Genomic DNA, 10459 nt, shown 5'->3' on the forward strand with positions numbered 1-10459 from the left:
AAAAAAAAAAAAAACCCAAAAAAACAAAGAATAAAAAGTTTAAAGTTGATCAGGTTTAAGGTTGGCTAGTTCAGTGGTTCAGCTGTGTCATCTAGGACTCAGGTTTTATTTCTCCACAGTCCTCTTCTGAGTGTTTCAGCTTTGCCCTCAAACAAGATCCCCTTGTTCAAGCATGGTTGCAACAGTTCCAGGCATTATATCACTTCTGTTACACAATGCCTAGCTATGAACAAAGGTTGAAGGGGTCATCTTTTCTTATGTCTCTTTCTTGAATTTAGGGCCTTCCTCAGAAGCCTTGCAAGAGACCTGGTCTCACATAATTAGCCTCATGTAATTAAACACAACTGGGTCATGTGCCTACCCATAAACAAATCAGGGATGATTTTCCTGATTGGTTTCTAGCAGTTTCGATTAATCCTAGGAGGGGAAGTTACATTTATCCTCTCCTGAGTCAGGGAACACCCAGACAAAATTGGGTTTTACTAATTAGAAAGAAGAGTAGCATTTTTGGATGCTGCATTAACCAAATCAAATTCCATCAAAAACCCTAGAATTCATATTTTTAAAAATTTTAAGAGTATCTGCCAGGTTTGGAACCACTGCCCTAAATTCAGGATCACAGCTAGCCAATTTGCTGCCTCTGCCCCCACCTGGTGACAGAGCCCTGTGAGTGTACAACTGAGCAGAGGACAGTTTTGCTTGAATGAAAAAAAGGAGTCCCTTCTAGCTCCTCTCCCTATCAGGGAGCAGGGCTTGATGCCTGCTTGATGAGCAGGAGGACTGAAGAGTTTAGTTCCTCAATTTCCCTCCTCGTGTGTCCAGTCATGTGCTGATAAAAGTGTAACAACCAGCTCCCTGAATAATATAGTTTGTGAAAGGAAATAACACAGGGTTAATATGGCCAAAGAGCAGCCATTTTAACACTGCCTAGTTGTCATGTTTTCCTAGCAGTTCACTTTACCCTCTAATCACTAGTCAAGAACAGAACTGGTTTCTCAGAGGTAGCTATTGATAATTGTTTTACAACTTTCTCCCCAGCTTGTTTTGTACTAATTAGCTTTTCTATTTCAAGTATTTGTCTCCACCCATAAAACCCAAGTTAGCTTAATCAGCCTTTTGTGGCCTTCATGACACAGACCCCATCACCATGACAGCAGTCATGTGACTAACCCACCCATCTTCCTGCTGCCCATCACCTGACATCGGTATCTGCTCTTACCTGTCTTCTCTGTGCTGATGTGAACCAGACTACCACCCAATCACCCTAACAACCTGCTCCCATCAAAGGGAAAGTGTAAAAGGATTTGACTCCAAGCGGCCAGTCACCATTACCACAATGTTTCCTAAACTTTGGTCCCCTCTCCTACCTTAGGGAGGTAAAACTTCTCTCTCTCTCTCTCTTTCTCTCTCCATCTCTCCATTCACCATTTCCTTGCTAAGCTATGGTCTAGCCATGTGTTCTTTGAGCTATGGCCAGGCCATGTTTTCCTAAGCTTTGATCCCCTCCCTTACCTTGGAGAGGTGAATCAATCTCTCTCTCTCTCTCTCTCCCTCTCTCTCTCCCCCCCTCATTTACTTTCTGAATAAACTATATCTTCCAATCTAACTTCTGTACAATTCTTTGCATCTTTCATGTGGCACTGGATTGCACACCAGACACCACACCACCCCTCATGGGGCTGACCTAACATTTGGAGGCCCCGCTAGAATGTATCTTTAATCTGACAGTTTGCCAATTTCTGTGGTGTAAATATTCACACCATAGGCAATTTTATGCTACTGATCTAATACCACTAAACACGAAGTTGGGAAGTAATGCTGGTAATCAGCTCTGACAAAAGGCATGAGCCAGGCCCAGCACACCACTGACTGTGGCCATGGGAGCACCTGTGTGAAGAGCACAGCCTGCAAAACCATGTAAAACAGTCCAGTCTAAAATCATATCTTGCTCTACATGGGAGAAACTACAAAAATAAAATCTTTAATAAAATTGGCAAGATTTTATAAAAATAATGAGTCCTAGTTCTGTAAACAAACTCTAATAATTGAATTTGAAACATCATACCTTTAAATCATTGTTTCAGAGCCCCTATCTTACCTGAAAAGGCACTCCATTTGAAAACTAATCACGAACTGGTACTTCATATGTTTTAACTTCATATGATCAATACTATTATTTATTACTCATTAGTGGGAAAGAAAATCTTATGTAAAATAGTAGAATTCAGTGAAAGCTAAGTAAAGAATGAATCACATAAATAATATCAAAGGAAACTGTTACACCTTTGAATTTTATAGAAAGCACAAAATTTATTTCAGAATATTTATCTTCCAGATACTACTTCATAATGTAGTAGAAATTTAAGCAATCTATTATATAGTCATGCAATTATCCCTTTCCCTCAAATACTAACTCTAAATCTTGTTTTATATAAATGTTGGCATGCTCCTTTGTTGTTGTTGCTTTAATTGGCCTGGGGACCAAAATCAAGAAAACTAGTATAGCCTAGTGGTTAAAAGCATTATAGCTTCTGTCAAGCTGTTTCGCATGAAGCCCCAGCTCCACCACCTGCCAATGGTATAATCCTGGTCCAGTCATTTAACCTCTCTTAATAGGTAACATAAAGATAATAACAACGCCCATGCCATAGGACTTAAAAGAAGTGTAAATGAAATAACTCATGTCTGTGCTCAGCACCAAGCTCAATGCATAGTAGATATTCCATAGATATTAGCCATGGAACACTTAGTCACATGGGGACAGACCTGGAACCAAAAGCCTACAAACATCTTTCTAACTCACCAGTGACTCATGACAGCTACACTTTGGGCATTTCTCAAAGTTCATCCTCTTCACTCTTAGAGTGAAGGAAACCTGGAAATATTAGTGAGTGAGCAGTCTATGTCAGGCCTAGAACAAGATATTATAATTTATCTGTTATTGTTTTATTTCATGGTTATGTCTGCTTGTTTTGTGTATTTTTTTCCTCTCCCCTCACCAACCAACCCCTGCCTTTCCCTAGTTCCCAGAGGTTTGTAGGTCCCACTCTTCAGCTCACTTGAGAAGAAAGAGAGGAGCCCCAGGCCTAAACGGCAAAAAGATTCCTATGTATGTTTGCAAAAATAGAGTGTTTTGTTTTACTTTGTTGGTAAGAGTGTTTTTTTGTTTTGTTTTTATGTTTGTTCATGTCTCATAAAGACCAGATAAGGCAAGCTGGGTAAGGACTGTGAAGAAGTGGAAGGTGAATTTGGACAGGGAAGGATGACAGTCCTTGGTCCCACCGTGAGAAAAATAATAATCTTCTATGGTGAGGACCAGGGAGCTGAGAGTAAACTGACTCAGGGCTGTGTTTCTCCAAGGAGGATCATTCTCCTCTCCCAGCACTTTTCCATCATTTATGGACAACACCCTTTCAATAATCCTGGTCTTCTTGGGTATGCTGTCAGAGGGAAGGGGGATGAGCAGCTTCTATAGGGGTAACTCCTATCATACTGTGGCTGGCTAGAGCCAATTAGGAAGTTCTCTATGAGTCACAGGTGTGGCAAATATTCTCCCCTATTACATATACACCACTGCATGGATTCTACACCATGGCTTCTCAACCTTCGCACTATTGATATTTTGCCGGAATAATTCTTTGTTGTTTGGAGCTGTCTTGTGCATTGTGATAGCTCCTGCCCCTCATTTGTGACAAGCAAAAGTGTTTCTGGACATTGCTAATGCCCTAGGGGGGGCAAAATCATTCCTGGATGAGAACCAACTGTGCTACCCGATCACTTTGTTATATAGCTATAAGCCATGTGGCACAGACGAAACTAAAACGTAGCCATTCAGTAGGTTTCTCATGGTCACAGAACTTGTGAGTGGCATGCATTGTTTGAAGCATATATTCCTTTACCATTCTGCATCTTGCTTTGTCACTTCAAGTTCTAACTTAGAATCTTTAAGAATGTAGGCATTTCAAAAATGTTTGTTGATCAGTAAAATAGCGAACATAAATCTTCACATTTTTAATTCTCTAGGCTCTAGCTTTCCACTAAAGAAAATAAACAGAAAGCTAATACTTACTCACAGCATTCACTGAGATTGAAAGTAGTCATTTGCAGCCAAGTCCACACCAGTGTGTACTGGTGTGTACACCAGTGTGCACTTTCATTGGGAGGGGACCAAATTAAATGAGGTTATTCTGAAACTACAGATCACAAATCAGAGAAGTCACATGAACTATGCGGCAGATATTGGAAAAGGTACATAATTTCTCAGAGATTCAGATTTTTCATCCATAAAATATTCCTACATCACACTGTTATAGTGAAGACCAGAGATGTGTGAAGTAAAGTACCTATGACAGAGCCTGGCACATAGGTGATTAATAAGTAAAAACTATTACTGTCATTATTATCACTATTCATTTCATAAACAGTCTGCATATCTGTACTAGATAAATCAAATAACAGCAGGATACTGTCTCTTTCTTCCCTATATGAGCTAAGATTCTGAATCATTTATGTGTGTGCTACAATTCTAAAAAGGAATAAGAAAAAGCCTTGGACTAGAAGTTAGGAGACCTGAATTCTAGTCCTGACCTTAATTAGCTAGGTGAGTTTGAATATGTCATCTGACCCTCTGAGGCTGTTTCATTTTCGGAAACAGTATTTAGTAGTTTGAGCTACACGATAGCTCAGATTTTTTTCTAAATCACTTATTCTTTGAATCTATGAATATAAGATGATCATCTACTGTTCTTTTCTAGATCTTTGTTCTTTGAATCTACGTTTATAAGATGACCATCTGCTACAGCATAAAAACACCAGTCTCCTCTAAGTCATTTCAGTGAATTGCTGTAGAATTCAGATTAGAGCTATAAAAATCAATAATCAAGTCACCAAACATATAAGTTAGCTATCATGATTTGATTATTTCTCTGCATGGCAAATAACTTGGATTTAAATATTTATGATTTTGCAGCCAGTTTAGGAATGTGGTCTTTCTGTCATGTATTGAATCAAAATAATCAATGGAAAATAATGCCTCCCATCAAGCTCCAGTCGACATTGAATGTTGAATAGCCTAACTGCAGACCTAGCATATTTATTTTAAAAAATCAATTTTCCAACATAAAGTCTAAATTTATAAATGCTAAACAACCCAGTCTTTGCCATGGAACCACATTTACACAATGCTATGTAACACATTTCTGCCTCTGTACCTGTGTTTGTGACATTCTCTTCATTTTGAATTCTCTGTCAGCTTTCACAGCCTAGTGTAGATGGACAATGAAGTTTCTGGAATCTTCTCAAAAGAAGCAACATTTTCTGCCTCAGAATTCATTTAGTCAAAAATATTCTATTCACTGCACGATTATTTAGTACGTACTTCATCATAATCCCTGGAGCTCATAGCAAAAGAGATTGTTGCAAAACTGGCTGGGGGTATATGCAAGGTGCTATAAAAGCACCTTACACACAGGAAGGCTACATGAAGTTGTAAGAGTAAATCTGTAAAAGTAGTGAAAGAGAATAGTACAAGGTAGGAGAGAGGGGAAGTTGATGCTACTGCTTTGTTCTTTAATCTCTACCTCTCTAATAAATAAGACACTTTCAGAAGTACAGACTGTGAGAGAGCATAATTAATAAGCCTATAGAGAAAGGTTAAGTATGATTTGTGCAAGCTGGTATAAGCCAGTACAAGTTTAATGAGGGGGTGGACATGATCAGATTAGTATTGTAGATAAGAACTGTTTGATGACAGAGTGGTAGACAGAGGAAGGCAACACCAAATAGTACAAAGGAGAAACAAAAGGTTGCAGAAGTGAATAGATTAGGTACAAAGGCAGTGGTAAGAAATAAACAGGAGGGATACATTCAAAAAGAAATTAAGTGGTGAAATCAACAAAATCTATTAAATGTGGTGATCATGAGAGAAGGATGAGACAACGATGAAATATGAATTTCTGGCTTGGTAGACCAAGTCCATGATGGCAGCAGCCACCCATTTGGAGAATTTATCAGGCAAAACAGATTTTTGAGGTAATATCAATTCAACTTGAGGTGCGTTGAGTTTGCATTGCAAATGGAACATATCGATGGAAGTGTCCATTTAACTTTTAGATATCCAAGTTAGAAACTCAGAAAAGTGATATGAGCAGAAGATACAGCTTTAAATATCTTTTTGAAATATAAAAACACTTCCCCAAAAGTACATAAACGTTCAGCTTAATAAATTATTATAAATTAAACTTTCATGTACACTACATTTATGTAACTTCCAGTTGTCACCTGCTTAATCACAACTATGTCTCTCCCTCCAAACAGAAACTCTGTCTTGACTTTATGGTAATCACTTCCTTGTTTTCCCTATTTTAGTTCCTAACTATAGCTTCTTAATTACTCTGGCTAAATTCTGTCTATTTTGACCTTTATATGAATGGAATGATACTGGGTGCCTTCTTTTATGTCTGGTGTCTTGTCTTTGGTAAATTTGCAAAATGTATCCATATTGTTTTGTGTTGTGGTAGTTCACCCATTTTCAAATATAGTATCCATGTCTATTTATTGCTGGCTGGCATTTGAGTTGTTTCAAGTTTCTAGCCATTATGAATAAATGTGTTTTGAACACACACGTATCACCTGGTATTAGGTAAATAACTTGAAATGAAATTGCTAGGTCAAGGGATTACATATCATCCTCAACTTTAATAGAAAATGTCAAAATATATTCTAAAGACACTGTGTCACTTAACATATCTACCAGCAGTAAGAGTTCCAGTTGTTTCATAGCCTCAGCAACACTTGACACTAGGTGCTTTTCTAATACCAGCCATTTTGGTGGGTGTATAGGGGTATCACATGTGCCATTTTCCTGATAGCTAATAAAATTGAGCACCTTTCCATCTGTGTGTTTACCATTTAGTTAATCTCTTTTGTTGAACATGTGTTCCTTCATCTTACCCATTTTTTACTACTGTATAGTCTGTCTTTATCCTATTGATTTATAGGAGATCTTTATACTTTCTGTATGAAAGTCCTTTGTTATTTACAAGTACTCTCACTGTCACTATGGATTGCTTTTGCTTTGTTTTTACTCTTTTAATGGTGACTACTAATGGACAGAAGTTTTTAATTTTATTTGTTACTATAATTTTTTATGCTTAATACTTTTGTGTTTAGTTTTTAAAATTATCTACCACAAAGATAAAATATTCTTTTAAATTTTCTTCAATAAGTTTGGTTATGTTGGCTGTCATATTAAACACTGCTTGTCTACGGCCACACCACACCCTGAATGCTCCATATCTCCTCATATTAAAGACTCCAACTTACCTGGAATTGATTTTGTATATGTCTCGAAGTTGATAGCAAGTTGTTTCCCATATAGATATCCACTAGTTGCAGAACTATAAATTAAATGTTTTGATGTATGTGTATTCTGGGTTCTTATTTTTGTATGTCTTTTGTGTGTATTCTGGGCTCTGATTTTTGTTCTATTTGAATAATTATCTATTTTTAAACAGCTATCTTAATAAAATAATATTTTATTTATTTATTTAGAGCTGGAGTTTCACTCTTTGTCACCCAGGCTGGAGTGCAGTGGCATGCTCACGGCCACTGCAGCCTTGACCAGCTGGGCTCAGGTAATCCTTCTACCTCAGCCTTCTAAGTAGCTGGAACTACAGAGGTATGCCACCATGCCCAGCTAGTTTTGTTATTTATTGTAGAGATGGGGTCTCACTAAGTTGCCCAGGCTGGTCTCGAACCCCCGAACTCCAGCAATCCTCTTGCCTCGGCCTCCCAAAGTGCTGGGATTACAGGCTGAGCCACCGAGCCCAGCCAATATCTTATTTTAAAGCTACAACTGTAGCTTTAAAATTTCTTTACATCTAATAGAATAAGCTGTCTTACTTTTTCACAATGTATTAGCTTTGTGGTATCCTCTACAAGTATATATAAATAAAATAATTCTACACAGTCACACAAATCACTTGATTTTGATAAGGATCACATAAAATCTGTAGGTACCTTTAGGAAGAATTGATAACTTTATTATATTAAGTCTTCCAACCCATGGACATGGATTATTTCTCCATTTACTTTCATTTTCATTGATTTCTGTCAGGTTTTCTGTATAGAAGTATTGTACATCTTAAATTTATTCCTAGAAATCTATTGTCTTCCAATTACAAGTAGCAACTTTTTAAGTTTCATTTTTGTGTGTATTTTTATCATGTATATAAAAAATTGAATTTTCTTTTATTCTACCAAGCTAACAACATTGCTAAACTTTTCTTTTAATTTTAATAATTTTCTGTGTAGACTCGCTTAGATTTGTTACATTCAAAATTATATTATTAGCAAATAATGACAGTTTTATTTACTTGTTTCCACTTATAACTTTTATCTGTTCTTCTTTCTTTCTGCTCTGACTAGACTTCTAAAGATTAAGCAAAAGCGGTCAAAGCGGGTATTCTTTTGTTCCCAATCTCAAGTGGAAAATATTTATCATTGATACCTGTGTAAAATTCTAAACAAAATGCAAGGGGACACACACATACCAGTAATTATCTTTTGGCGTGTGGGTTCCTTGTAATACAGACTTCCTCCTTTACTAGGTAAGTTTTCTAGAAACCCATCTGTATCAATGTACTAGCTAGCATTGTTGTGAGAGGCAGCATTTGGCTACAGGGAATTTGTTTTTGGAGATCCTTTCATCATGTTTGCCCATTTCATGATGGGTGATTGACAGCATACCTCCTTACACTCTGCTGACTGTTCAACAGTTTTTGGCCAAAAACAGCATGGCTCCCATGCCCCACCCTCCCACCCTCTGTATTCACCCAATCTTGCCCCAAGTGACTTGTTTTTTTTTTATTTCCCTGGATAAAAAAAGTCCTCAAAGAAAAATGTTTTGTTGATGTGGAAGAGGTGAGACAAAAATTGGCAGAAGCACTGAAAAGGCATCAAAATTGACGAGTTCAAAAACTGTTTTGAGCAGTGGGAAAAGTGTCTAGATAGGTGTAATGCATCAAAAAGAGAGTACTGTAAAAGTGCCTGAAGTTTAAACATGTAAGTAAAATATACAATTTTCTATAAATAAATTTTGGGCTTTGTTGGGTTCTCCCTCATGCGAATCAAGTGAATAAAGAGTATATCAAAAAAGGAAATACAACATGCCCAACTTGTACATTTTATAAATGCAAGTTTTTTAGTAAGATTGGCCTTTAGTGTTTCTTTTTAGTAATACTCTTGTATGATTTTGCTATCTAGATTTTGCTGGATTTATGAAACTATATATAGAATGTTGATTCAACTTCTTTTTTCTGAATAATTTTGTGGAAGGTTTTTCATTGCTTGTTTGTTAGAATTTGCTGGAGAAGCCATAAGAGATTTGGAATTTTCTTGGTAAGAAAGTTTTTGTTTATGGATTCATATCTTTAATAGTAATAAAACTATTTAGATTTTCTGTTTATTCTTGTGGAAGTTTGTAAATTTTATTAGAATACTTAACTCCATTTAAAATCTTCTTTCTCAATTTTTTGCTATAAATTTAAATATATAACATTTAAAGATAATATATAAAATATGTATTATATATTAAAATCTTATATAAATTATAAACCCTATAAAGAATTATCACTGTTTTCTAAATCTAACATTTGTTTGGAATTATTCACCTATTCACCATATTCCTTGCATTTAATTTCTTTCCACATTGAAAACTTCTATCTGGTATAATGTATTTTTTGTCTAAAGAACCCCTTTTAATATTTCCTTCTTCTGGTGGAAAATTTTTTCTGCTTTTGTTGGGCTAAAAATATATATTTTACCTTCATTTTAAATAATATACTTTCTTGGTTATAGAATGCAAAATTGGTATTCTCATATTTAACATATCAGTTAGTTTTACTATGAAATATCTAGTAAGTCATGTTAGTTTGTTTTGTGTGTTTGATTACTTATTTTGTCTTCTTGAGTTTCATTGGGTTTTTTAAACTGTGATCTGATGACTTTCATGTATTTTAGAAAATTCTCATACATTATTATTTTGAATTATTTATTCCTGCCCATTAGGTTTCATCTTCTAAGATCCAAACTACACCTTTTTACTTCATGCCTCTCTGTCTAAAATGCTTTTTTCTGTATTTTCAATTTATTATTTTTTATCATAGTCTATTCTGAATATTTTCTTCTGCTGTGTCTTTCATTTCACTGAGTATGTATGTGGTATCTGTGTTTAATTTGCCATTAATCTCATAAATTGAATTTTTAATTTCAGACTTTTAAGGTTCTAGACCTTGTATTTGGTTTTCTTTCAGATTTGTTTTGTCACTTTTTCTAATTCTCAGTTTTCTGAGAAAATTTTCTCCTATCTTTTATCTGGTAGTAAGCATCACTATATCAGTCTTTTTCTGATAACTTCCATGTCTAGACTACTTGTGGATCTGTTTCTATTGTCTCTTGC

Source organism: Carlito syrichta, unplaced genomic scaffold (genome assembly GCF_000164805.1).
Source record: "Carlito syrichta isolate Samal-C Ts95f unplaced genomic scaffold, Tarsius_syrichta-2.0.1 Scaffold304415, whole genome shotgun sequence".
Taxonomy (NCBI): domain Eukaryota; kingdom Metazoa; phylum Chordata; class Mammalia; order Primates; family Tarsiidae; genus Carlito; species Carlito syrichta.